This window comes from Octopus sinensis, linkage group LG17 (genome assembly GCF_006345805.1).
Source record: "Octopus sinensis linkage group LG17, ASM634580v1, whole genome shotgun sequence".
Lineage (NCBI taxonomy): Eukaryota > Metazoa > Mollusca > Cephalopoda > Octopoda > Octopodidae > Octopus > Octopus sinensis.
This window is the reverse complement of record NC_043013.1, coordinates 24,166,616-24,176,430: the sequence shown is the minus strand read 5'-3', so window position 1 is coordinate 24,176,430 and position 9,815 is coordinate 24,166,616. Positions and strand designations below refer to the sequence as shown.

Below are 9,815 nucleotides of genomic sequence, written 5' to 3'. Positions count from 1 at the left end.
AGGCTGTAGTAGAAGACACTTGCTCAAGATGCCACACAATGGGACTGATCCTGGAAGCGTGTGGTTGGTAGACAAGCTATTTACCATACAGCCACTCCTAGTATATATACACTCATGTATATATGAGCGTATGTATATATCCACGTGTATGTAAATATGTATGTGTACGTATATGTATATTTGTATGTATGTGCCTGTATGCATGTATGTATGTATGTATGTATGTATGTATGTATGTGTATGTATGTATGTATGTATGTATGTATGCAAGTATGAGTTCGTAGTTGAATGTTTTATCTCCAATCCCACCCAAATTCCTGTTACAGGGAGTATTGTTGTTGTTGTTGGTGGTGGGGGGATAGTGGTAGTGGTATATAGGGTTGTTGACATGCTTAGTTTGGGAAGAACCAGGAAGAAGCTCTCTACATTAGACGTGTGAATATATGTACATGTAAACATATGTACAAATTGTATGTGTGTATGTATGTATGTTTGAGACACACATACATTTAACTCATAGTTAATTAGAATGATGTTTATCGTTTTTAGCTATCATTGTTTTAATTTTGTTTTGTGTCAGGGAGACGTGGAACTTACGTATCTTGAATCTGATAAATTGGTCAAAATTGTTCATTCATCTTGTATCTTATAAACACACACATTTGCCTGTGTAATGTTTATAGATACACACACACTTAAATGTATATATACATCTTCCTATGCATGCATGTATGTATATGTATATATATATATATATATATATATATATATATATATATTATATATATATATATATATATATATATATATATATATATATATATATATATATATATCGTCAGTAAATCATAAATCCGAAAGAGCAGGATAGTAATTAGATAAAGGTAGTCATGGTCGGTCTATGGTGTTACCCAGGGTTTCGCGTCCATAAAGTGCTTGACTTTACAGAGTCTCTTCAGAAGAGACGTAACGCGCGCGCATATGGTTTCGATTTTGATAAAAGGTCAGCAATTTCTAGAGATGGGATTAATCAATTACATCGACCCCAGTGCGTAACTGGTACTTATTTTATCGACCTCGAAAGAATGAAAAGTAAAGTCGACCTCGGCAGCGGAATTCGAATTCGGAACGTACAGGCCGACGAAATGCCTCTATGCACTTTGCTCGACGCACTAACCATTCTGCCACCACGCCGCCCTCTCTGTGTTTATATAATATTAATATTATTGATATTCGAATAGAATCATGAGCCTACGCCGTATATTGACTATAGAAAATAACCTAATATTAAGGGATATAAAGCTCGGGAGTTTCTAGGCCCTAGAAACGTTAGCACGCCGGGCGAAATGCGTAGCCGTATTTCTTCTGTCGTTACGTTCTGAGTTCAAATTCCGCCGAGGTCGACTTTGCCTTTCATCCTTTCGTGGTCGATAAATAAAGTACCAGTTTCCAACTGGGGTCGATGTAATCGACTTAATCCCTTTGTGTGTCCTTGTTTGTCCCCTTCTATGTTTAGCCCCTTGTGGGCAGTAAAGAAATATATTTTCTATCGTCAATATACTGTGAAGGCTTATAATTCTATTTACAAAATTTCCATCGCCACCGTTTCTTAATTCACGCTTGTGTGTGTGTGTGTGTGTGTGTGTGTGTGTGTGTGTGTGGTATGTATGTGAGGGAAGAGGCGTATGTATACACACGCACTCATATATATATATACACACACGCATATGTACATATATACATACATGATAGTTGTGTGTGTGTGTGTGTACATAAACAAACATACATACATACATACATACATACATACATACATACATACATACATACATACATACATACACTCTTTAACGTGAACGCAAAATAGTATTTGACAATGTACGTCCATGTGCTGAAATACCGCAGATGGTACCTTGGGGTAAATCTACTCAAATACAACAGCATTTTGTCAAGACTATTTCAAAATATATGTCGATCTCTTAGCTGCGCCAACTAAAAGTCATTCAGTTAGCAACGCAAGTGTCCTTCAAGCAGTTAACGCCAAAGAAATGTCCTTCACTCAGCAACACTAAATAATTTCTCTCTATTATTTTTATTCCGAAACAATGAAAAACAGACGAAAAACATATTTGTATTTTCCGTTTTATTTCAAAAGTGAAACTAAGCTGTCAGCCACACACGTAAACACGGTTGCGTTTTAGTAAATCATTTTGGTTTTTCTGTGAATCATGCTAAACAACGTACTTTCCTTTAGCTAAATATTTTCGGTAATAAACAGAATTTTCGAGATCGTTTTACAGTTTTCATAAGCCAGAAAGGATGACTTACCTTAAAGCAACTTTAAAGGGGGATTATGTTGCCAGAACCGGCTCGAGTGATGAAGATTTAAAACAAAAATTCCGTATAAATAGAGGTCCATCACATAAGGCACAAGAAACTAATTCTCTTGTGAAAGTCGTGACGTCTTCGCAGCTGGTATTGCGTGTCTACCGGTACTAATCTAACTCCGTATTGTAATTACTCTTTAAATTAAGCATCATTCAGTCGAGATACTACTCACTGAAGAACGATGCCATTTCCTACATGCAACTATCTCTCGCCGCCACCCATCTCTCTCCTTCAGAGATTCCTCTTTCCTTTCGTCCGGCTTTCATATACACTTAATCTGTCTTGCTACACACAGCGCTCTCGCTGCCTATTCGCAGAATGTTCTTTCCTCCACCTGGTTCTGCCACTTCTTCACTAAACACATCTCTACCGTTCTATTATCTCTTCTTCTTCTTCTTCTTCTTCTTCTTCTTCTCTTCTTCTTCTTCTTCTTTTCTTCTTCTTCTTCTTCTTCTGCTACAGCCACCACCACCACCACCACCACCAATCCGTATTCACACCCACACACACATACACACACACACACACACATGCGAACACACACACTCGCTGTCTCCCTCACATCCCCTCCTTACATCGCCGTGCCCACCACTCCTGCTCGCCCACTCACCTTCAGCACGTCTATCAACTCCATTATACTAACTTGTATGTCACTATTATTCAACTCAGTGGAGACTTCCTTTCATTGCACTCACCTTCTACCTTCCACATCATAATCCACACACACACACATACACACACACACACACATGCATACATACACACACACACACACACACACATGCACACACACACACACACACACATGCACACATACACAGCTCGCACGCACGTTGATATTAAACTGATAGTTCCTTCCTTAAATTTCGTTATTTCAAACGCATACACGCATGTATATATGTTTATGTATGTATGTATATAGATGTAGATATAATTAGATAGATAGATAGATAGATAGATAGATAGATAGATAGATAGATAGATAGATAGATAGATAGATAGATAGATAGATAGATAGATAGATAGATAGATAGATAGATAGAAATTTATTTACATACATGCATACATACATACAATATATTTCTTCCATTATTTCAGTCTTTTTTCGTGTTCCCTTTCTCAATTTCATCCCCTCTTTTCTTCTCTCTAACCTTCCCACTTTCCCCCCTCTCTTCTCTCCCCCTCTCTCTCTCTCTCCCTCGCACCTAAACAACACTCTCCCTACACCTTTCCCCTTCTAAAACTCCCTATTCTTTCTTTCTTTTCCCTTCTTCTTCTTCTACTTTTAGCCTATTTTCTTCCATCTTTTCTTTCTTTCTTTTCCCTTCTTCTTCTTCTACTTTTAGCCTATTTTCTTCCATCTTTTCTTTTCTTTCTTTCTTCACTCTGAGTTCTTCTTTGCTTTTCTAGTATTTTTGGTTGTTCTTTATTTTCTTCCTTCCTTCCTTCAAACTGTTTTCTCTTGATCATTCATTTCTTCTTTCTTTTTTCTTTCTTCCCCATTTTCGTCGTTTCTTCTGTAAAAGATGACAAGCGAGGATAGAATTGCTGCTATTGACTGGACACACTCACCACTGGCCATTCGAAACGTTTCATAGATATGCGCTTATATACGTACAGTATATATATATATATATGTGTGTGTGTGTGTGTGTGTGTGTGTGTGTGTGTGTGTGTGTGTGTGTGTGTGTATTCACCCACTCATGTACAAACATGTACACACAGCACATACACATATAGACACAGTATGCATGTACGGGAATGAATGCTTGTGTATGTATGATGTATGTGTATATGTATGAGTCACAACACATAATACATACATACATACATACATAATACATACATACATACATACATAATACATACAGACATATACATACATTCATACATACATAAGCACACACACATATATGTATATGTATGTATGTGTATGTATGTATGTAATGTATGTATGTATATAAACACATACATACGTTCATTCATTCATACATGCATAAGCACACACACACACACACATATATATATATGTATATGTATGTCTATAAACACATACATACACACACATACATACACACAAACATACACACATACATGCATACATATGCACCCATATCCACTCATACGAACATATCTTTCTCCTCTCTCTCTCTCTCTCTCACTCGCTTCTTCTTGCTCTCCTTTCTTGCTCTTCCCTTTTCCATCTTCCAAACATCCACCACAAACCACCAAACTGTTATTTACTTCAGTTTATCTCATTTTCACGACCAATGTATTCCCCGTATTCTTCAGCCTCGACGTTTGGCGAATCTATCAACAACAATCACGTGATTACTCAACCCCCCCCCCCGTCTGCTACTGCATCTTCAATATTCCACTTCGCCATAGTCTTTCTTCACCTTCGAATTTATCCATTTTCTCTTCTCTCCATCCATGCAGATATGTTGCTAAGATAGTCGTACACTTCAGATAAACGATCGTTTGGGGTTTTTTGTTTTGATCCGTTTTTTTTTTTGTTTTTGTTTTTCTCGCTTCCTCGTTCTGCTTCGTCAGACTTTCTTTCGCCTTGTAGTAAAGTCCTTATTCTAGCTATTTAACCCCCAAGTCTGCTCTGATCAAACAGATCTAGGATCAAAAGCATTTCACCAGTGACCACCCACCACCGCCTTCTTAAGAATGCATTTAAAACTACATTATTTAAGGTCCTTCACTTACTTAGGATAGTAAGATGCTATTTCAAAGAGATTTGGCTATTATTCGTCGGAGATCAGACGACCAAGCAGAGGCCCTTCGCCTGCAATGAATTTTTCTCATTATTCTGGACAGTTTTTTTTTTTTAATGCTTTCGTTCTTTAGCTTGTTTTAGCAATCACAACTATGTCCACGATGGAGTACAGCTTTCAGAACGAGAAAAATGGTAAATTTTGTTTGATCACATTGTTTTCATATTAACATCTTCTTTAAATCAAGTTATTAGACAAACACTAAGTAATGTCTCTCCAGGTGAATGTCGACAAATATATTCTATCACACTTCTTTTAGCAATCAATACATGTATGTTTTTTTTCTTCAAGTTCTTCGCAGAATTCAAAGTGATGAGCTTGTGGGGGGAAGTCTTTTTTTTTGTTTTTTTTTTCAAGACAGGTCCAAAGCTGTGTGGATATATTAAGACGCGCGCGCAACACCAATGCACGCCTATAATTGTGTGTAATCTATTCATTCCAGGAAATTCAAATGGAGAATCTTTGAAATATTTGACAAATCTTCTCTATACAAATTGATTGGATGTTGAGGCTAAATCGGGAAACAGCGGCATTCCTGGTTTTTGTGCGAGTCTGTTTCAACATAACAGTTACAAATGAAAATGTATAGAGCCTGGATGCAGGATCTGTTAGTTCCGCTATAGTTCACCTTCGATGTTCTCTATTTCCACAATTTTCGACGAGACATCTACATCCACTAAGCAACTGACCTGTATAGCAGTTCTTATATGTTTACTCCAGAATGTTCCAGCAGTATTCCTTATTCCCCAAGGCTTCGATATATTCCGATTCTGATGTGTTTGTTTTATGACCGTTAAGACAATCATTACTTCGGATAGTAACGTAAATATCTTTGCTAAAAATCTTATATCTCACTTGAAGATACTACCTTGCAGACAAATTTGAACCGATGCTGATGATATCTTCCACACTGTTGTGACGACAGATATAATCTGTATCTTCCCAAAAATCATCCGTCAAAACGTAAATGTTTGAAGGCATCCCTATGTCTTTGCATGATTAGATATTTAGAAGCTACCTGTTGTTCTTGAATAGCAAACGACATATCCTTTTAGTTGAGATGTGATGTATCTATAAAAGGTGCCAGAGAGGATTGCCTTCCTGCTTCTGTTGTAGGTATCTTGCTGCTTTGCTTCCAACAGAACATCTCTCTTGATGAGGAATTAATTGCTAGGAACACCTTCCAGCTCAAACCCTCATTAGTCACCATATCCTTTGTTTTGTAATTTATAGTATAACATTTAAGCATGCACGGTGTTTTCCTTGGTTTTCAGGCACGTGTTACCGTTTAATGGACAAAAACGATAATTTGGTCAATGTATGCTTTAGTAACTTGATCGATCACGGATAATACCAAGTCAGTATATTTTCTATTGTGTGTCATAATCGTTTTGTTTTGTGAGTTTTAATGTAAATATATCTCTTTAAATGTTGTGTAAGCTATGCTGTGAGTTATTTCTATCATTCACTTATTTATGATTTGTTTGTAAGCGTGGCCGTGCAATAGTGATGATAATCCTAGTTTTGTATTATTGTTTTTAGTCATGATTCAATTTTTTAACTATTTTTTTCCAAGGCAGAATCTATTGAGCTATTGATAGTGTTTATTTGCTGCGTATTTCTGCTGACTGATTTTGTTAGCTTTTCATTCCTCGGCGAACGTGACTTGTTCACACAATTATATTTTACATACCAGCAGCTCCTCGTTCTCCCCGTGTAAACAAGTGAAGGGATTTTCTTTAGAGTCTTTCTAGAATTGGTATGGGTGCTGGCTCAGTTGAAAAGCCCTTTGAAATTTCTCTTGATAGTTCTCCAACCGACGGTATCCGATCTTGATTTCCTGTGTTGCAATACTGTCTTCTTGACAATTTCCTTGTAGCGACTTGCAGAGATTCTTAGACAGTTCATGATGAGGTGGATGATGTCTTCCAGACTGGTGTAACACAATCGGTATATTCTATCATAGCATGGAGGTCTAGAGGTACCCTTAATTCTCCTGTATTTTGTGGATATCACCTGTTCCGTAAATGTGTCGTGGCCCTTTCAGGCGAAAAGTAATGCATCTGTTATAGGTCCAGGAGATGCAAATATTCCTATTAATACTGACAATATTCTCTAGCTCGGGGAAACAAACCATGCATAACTTTCTGTCGCCATGATGAGTGTTTCTCCCCCAAGTTTTTGTTTATGCAAATCAGTCTGGTTACCTTTGGTTCACACTAAACAGTTACACACTCAAAAACCTCTTTAAGCGATGATTATATTTGAATTTCACATTAGAAAAATAATCTACACGGGGAAACCGCAAATTAATGAGTTTTAAAAGGAAGCAATTTCATCTTATATAAAGAAATAAACATGAGATTCTTAATTTCAGAACTGCCAATGACTATGAAAAAATATATAATTAAAGAAAATATAACAATAAGAATGGGGTTTTTTTTATGCTTGACCCCCACCACCGCCACCATGATAACCGAATGCGATTTTATACCATTTCCAATTATAATATTTCAGTTAAGTATGAAGTTACTCTTTTACTTTTTATTTATCCGCTTCGGAAAACTCAATACCTTGTGTATGTGTCTGAGGGTTTGCAAGATAACAAAATTCATAGTGCGGGTCATAATATAACGGCCAAATACAAGTGATTATAACTATACATATATTTGTATTTAGTGAAGGAAAATATTCAGTGATTGCAAAAGTATTTCCAGAACGAAGTATTCGATAATATGAGCGTTTTGTATCGTGGATCAAACGCAAAAAGGTAGAAGATTGGGGTGAGAACATACGCAAAGACACACAGTTAAGCTCATACATAATTACAGACATATACATATATACTTACAAGCATTCATATATATGTGTGTGTGTGTGTAAGATGTGGTATAATTATAAACAGAGTAAATTCTAGCCATAGAGGGCGTGAGAGACAGAAAGACAGAAAGACAGACAAACAGGCACACACACACACACACACACTAAAACAAAAAGACAGAAAAAAGCAGAAACAGAGACGGAATGAGAGGGAAATCAAGAAAATGAATAAAATTACCGTGGGAAGTGAAAAATCTAACGTTTCGGAAAGAATCTTTCTTCAGGGAAAAATTGAAAGGAAAGAAATTAATAAGAGACAACTGAGTTTTACATTGTCTGTGTTTGAGAAACTGACTGTAACTGATGAGGAACCAAAGACAACATGATCTTTATTTCTGGGCATGAATTAGTAGGAGAAAGAACTTGGTGAGAGAGATAAAAGAAAAGAGAAATTGAAGGAGGAGGACGAGGGGAGGAGTGGAAGAGGGTGAGAGTGAGATGAAGTGAAAACTTGATGTGAGAGGGAGAGTTGAAGAATAAGAAAGAGTTTAATGAAATTAGAGGAGGCGCAAGTGTAGAAGCAAGATATTCATTTGAACATGTCGCTGACCTCGTGTCAAGTTCGAATATGAAACGTTAGTCCTTCTGTTTCCTTGGAGGCGTGGATCCAGGGTTGAGGAAATGCCGCATACTGTTAAGTGAGTAATGGAATATCCCCCTGTGTTGAAGTGACTGGTAACAGGTTGGCCAAGCATACATGATAGTATAATTTGAATGTTCACCTGAAAGCGACAGGCAAGACGTTGGACTGTCTCCTTAATATAAAGAGCACAGCGAAGCTTGCGTATGATACAATACATAAGGTTGAAAGATATGCAGCAGACGTTCTTGATGATGCGATTTCGTAACTTTTGATTTCGTGACGAGTGATTTCATTGTCGGTGAGCGCAATTCAAAGTGTTTGGTTGTGTTGGGCTGAGTGCAACGGTGCTCCTTATTAGGTTTCTGAGGTAAGAAGTAGTGCGGAAAAGATTAGAGCGGTTATGAAAGTTGCCGGTGAGTTTATCTTTCAATGAAAGGACAGACAGATGAAAAGTGAGAAAGAGTGGAAACCGGTTTCTAGGAATGCGTAAAGAGGGTAGAAGAGCGGTTTGCAAAACTGAAGTCTATCCTCGTTCTTGTAGCAACTTCTGCGAGAGAAAAATAATTAAGAGTTAAGACAAGCTCGGCGAACCGAAGGTGTATTGTTATGTTGATCACAGGCAGGGGTCAACATGGAAGTGTTTAAGAGCTGATAGGCTGTCATTTTGAGAGATGGATCTGTAAAATAATTTAAAGTCACTGGCGAAAAAAAGTCTGGACTGTCCAAGCGGGAAAGAGAACAAGTCGAAGAGGCTTAGGGCATGGCCAGTTGGTCTTTTATGAGTGAGGATAAAGCAGCGACGAGAGGTGACTATTTTCTCAAGGAACGCCGAGAGAAGTTCCGTGGGGTAGTTAGAGACGGGGACAAAAGGACGGCCGGCATTGTCTAGTGTGAGAATTTTGGAGACGAATTAAATGGTGGCGGTTCAGGGTGGGGTTTGATGCAGAGGGGGGTCAGCGAGCCGAAAGAAATAGGATCATGCACAGCGATAACATTTTCACTTCAACACATTAACGGACCAACTCACAGATTGGTTCGTCGCCTTCTTCTAGTTAAAATTCCTTCTTTGATGAATTAGAAAAAGCAATGATGATAAATTAATTGAAGAATTAAAACAAGTTTTTTTTTCTTTTTTGTTAAAGCATGTTATTTGCTATTATTGTTATTTTTTTTATATCAAT

General features: G+C 37.4%; 1 protein-coding gene across 1 annotated transcript in view; it reads right to left on the bottom strand.

The window, feature by feature from the left end:
• The window catches only part of LOC115220830 (beta-1,3-galactosyl-O-glycosyl-glycoprotein beta-1,6-N-acetylglucosaminyltransferase 3-like), a 33,705-nt gene extending 30,958 nt beyond the window's left edge, over positions 1-2,747 (bottom strand). Inside the window, exon 1 of the mRNA XM_029791010.2 lies at positions 2,329-2,747. The gene's annotated coding sequence lies outside the window, so the exon portion shown is untranslated. The remainder of the gene's footprint in view (positions 1-2,328) is intronic.
• Between the last annotated feature and the right edge of the window lie 7,068 nt (positions 2,748-9,815).